The sequence below is a fragment of the Gallus gallus genome, chromosome 6, assembly GCF_016699485.2.
Source record: "Gallus gallus isolate bGalGal1 chromosome 6, bGalGal1.mat.broiler.GRCg7b, whole genome shotgun sequence".
Taxonomy (NCBI): Eukaryota; Metazoa; Chordata; class Aves; order Galliformes; family Phasianidae; genus Gallus; species Gallus gallus.
Window position 1 is genome coordinate 35057585 of NC_052537.1, and position 3418 is coordinate 35061002.

The 3418-nt window shown below is 64.7% G+C and overlaps 1 protein-coding gene across 4 annotated transcripts in view; it reads right to left on the reverse strand.

Moving 5' to 3' along the window:
- The window catches only part of EBF3 (EBF transcription factor 3), a 120188-nt gene extending 117155 nt beyond the window's left edge, over positions 1-3033 (reverse strand). For all 4 annotated transcript variants that reach the window (XM_040702542.2, XM_040702538.2, XM_040702537.2 and 1 more), the window contains exon 1: positions 2889-3033. The gene's annotated coding sequence lies outside the window, so the exon portion shown is untranslated. The remainder of the gene's footprint in view (positions 1-2888) is intronic.
- Positions 3034-3418: the final 385 nt, after the last annotated feature.

Consider the following 3418-nt stretch of genomic DNA (forward strand, 5'->3'; position numbering starts at 1 on the left):
AGGGGAACGCGCTGCGGAGGAGGCAACGACGGCGGGGTCCCCGGCGGCCGCTCCGCGCGGCGCCGCGCAACCTGCACCCGGCGCCCGGGGCCGCGCACCGGGCGCGCAGGGCTGGGATCGCACCTCCGCTCGGCCTCCCCTCCGCCCGCTTCTACGCCTCCGTCTCCCGGTTCGGGCCAACTTCGGAACTTGGCTGAAATTCCAATTCCCGTTCACCCCGCGCCCGGAGAAGGGCCGAGGGGGAGCCGAGTTCCCGGCGTGGGCGCGCACATCCGCGCCCCGAGCGGGGCCATCCGACGGGTGCGGGCAGCCCTCTGTCCCGCTGCGCGCCCCGCGGGGCAGAAGTCGGGCACTGCGGAGCCCCTGGGCTCGGCGCAGGCCTCGGGCTGCGCGGGCGCGGCGCAGGGCTCGCGGGGGACGGTACGTCTGCCCCTCCCGGGTCCTTTCGGGCAGCTCTGCCCAAGTAGCTCTACGCCTACCCCGCGCCCTTCCCGCGGCCCTGCGCTCTCTTTGCGCGCCCCTTGGCCGGGCTGCGCGGCGGGGGGAGCGGCGTGGAGCCCTCTCGGCGGTGTGAAGCCGTTCTGTTGAAGGTACCGCTCGGCTCTGCGCTCCTCCAGGAGCGCTTTCACCCCCCGCGCCCCGGATATTGTTAAAGGAGGAATTAGTTCTCAACAGAACAAGGCTGAAAGTTGCCCCGTGCCCGCACGGCGGGCGCCGCACGGAGCTGCTCCTCTGCGGGCACCGCCTGGCTGCGGCCCGCTCCCAACGCCGGGGCCGCCCCCACGGTGCGGTGCGGTGCGGTGCGGTGCGAAGCGCGGGGGGCTGCGGCCGGACGGCTCCTCCCGCGCCGCGAGAACAATATGAGGGGAGTGCGACTGAACAAACAAGGATCGATCAGATAATTTCAGATATTATAATTGGCTTTAATTAAACACACTTCGTTCTAATTAACTCTGAAATTTTAGCATGCTTTGGGACGTTGGTGTCTGATTTGATATTGTCAGTCCAGATGTCCTAATAAAATTCAATCCTCCACTCAAGACTTCAATATTCACTAAGAACAAAATGCAAATTAAATGTAAAACCTAAAGTATCGCCAAAGGTATAATCAAGAAAGGTGTCTCAAAACTTCTCACTTTTTATTACGCAGTAGTTAGAAAATGCAGATTACATCCTAACAAGACCTCAGCTGAATAATATAAACCTTAACTCTTTCCTGGTCAAGGCTCGCTCTCCCCGGCGCTCTGCCCTGAAGGGATTCGGAGCGGCAGATGCCAACGCGCAGCGGGACCGGCGCTCTGCGGGCCGCGTCCCCTCGGGCTGTGCCCGCTGCCGAGCGGAGCTTTGGGCTGTAGCGCTGCCCCGGCGGGGCGAGGCGGGCACCGAGCTCCGGGCACCGGGCAGCCGCTACCCGCGGGGGGCAGAGAGGGAGGATGCCCCCGAGCCCACCGCCGCCCCGCACGACTCTCGCGAGCCTCCGTGGCCCCCCTCAATCCTAAAGGTCTGCGGGGGCCGCCCCGCTCCGGGAGCTCCCCGGGCTCGGACAGCGCTGCGCGGATCTTTCAGCCCAGCCCCGGCCCGGGCGGAGCGCTGCGCGGTGCGCGGAGAGCAGCGAGCGGGACTGAGGGAGAAGGGCCGTTCCCGCATTAAACGTTCGTATGTTTTCCATGCTAATGGAGTCACTTAACGCTGTTGCTAATTTAACTTTTTCAAAAGGCCACAGCGTGGCGATTTGCATTTTCTTTAGGATACTGAAACGGAGAAAACTGCTGGGCGGTGAGGCTGCCCAGAGCATAGCTGGGGGCCATGCAGAAATAAAAACAGAGGAAGAAAAGAAGAAAGAAAGAAACTGCCTTCTCTTCTAGACTATTAATAAGCAATTTGTCCCGCTGAAATTTACATTGCAAAGACAAACGCGTCGGGCGCCCGGCTGCCGCCCGGCCCCACTGCGCGGGTCGGCCCCGCACCCCGCACCGCCTCGCCGGACCCCCCCGGACAGCGCTGCCGCTCCCCCCGGGCCGCACCGCCCCGAGCACTCCCGAGCGCCCCGCGCAGCGCCGCGCCCGCTTTGGGCCGACAACAAGTGCTGGAGCGGAGCTTCCCCCGCGCATCTCCGCTCCGAGCGGCTGTAGCGTGGGGACCGTGTGCCATCTACAGGACAGTCTGCTCCGAGCCTGCGAGCCGCCTCGCTCTCCGCACGCACTGATGATTGCTGTTTGAACTTCGGAGCGTCAGATTAAAAAACTTTACAGATAATAAAGGGCTGCGGCGCTGCCCGCGAGTTTTTAAGGCGTTAGATGAAAAGATATGAAATGTAAAGATAATGCGGTTTGATTTGTTAGTCTAACTCCGCGATTTGAGAGTTGATGTCCCCACAGACCGGGCTCGCTTTTTCCCTTTATTTATTTTTATTAAAACATCAATCTACTCTGGAGCTGAGTGAACTCCGTTTCACCTAGAGAACATAAAATTCTCCATCCCAAGGAATAAGCACCTTTCATAAATCAGCGGTATTCCTGACAGATCGATCAATTTTTGGTTGTTAATCCGAAAGGAGGAGTTTTAATTGCTTCCTCCGTTTGCAGCCCGGGCACCTCGGCCGGCGGCTCCGGCGGCGCCCGGCTCCGCTTTTGTGCGGAGGGGAGGGGAAAAAAAACCCCGGAGACGCGGCCGAGACCCGCGCAGCACCGCGCAACCTGCGCGCAGGACGGGAGCGAGGCGCGGCGAGGCGGGACGCGTGCGGGCGCGCACCCCCCGCGGTCTCCACGCGTAGCCCATCCCAGGTAAGCGGGTCCCCGCCGCTGACCCCCGCCCGCCGCTCTCCGTCCCCTCGCAGCGCGCAAAAGGTGCGCACCCCGGAGCGCAGCGGGAGCGAGCCCCGCGCTTACCTTTGGCGGCCAATGGGACCGGGGAGAGCTTTTCCCAGGGAAAGCCCCGACCCGCGCGGAGGGCACTGTTTATTGAGGAGGGGAACGGCGGAGGAGTGCGTGCGCTCTGCGCGCTTTACCACCACACTTACGGCCGAGCCTCGCTGGGGCACGGAGCTGCGCGGAGCGCAGCAGTGCGCAAGCGCCCCCCCCGCGCTGCGCGGGCGGGAGGCGGGCGGGGGGCGCGGGGGACCCGCGGGGGCGGAAACGGCGGCCTCGCCCCGGCCCCTCCCGACCCCTCCCGGCCTCGCCCGGCCGCTGGGAGCTGCGCCACCGCGCAACGGAGCCCGGCGCTGCCCGGCGGTGCGCGGTTCTCACGGCGCAGCGCTTTGGGAACGCAACAGTTTTCTCCTCCGGTGCCCGCCGTGCGCGACGTGGGAGGGGGAAGTGCCGGAGCTGCGGGTCCACCGTCACCGCGGCTTCGACGGCGGTAAGGCAGCCGGCCCGGCCCGCGCGGAGGAAGCGGTGCCCGCGCAGTGCCGCGTTAAGAG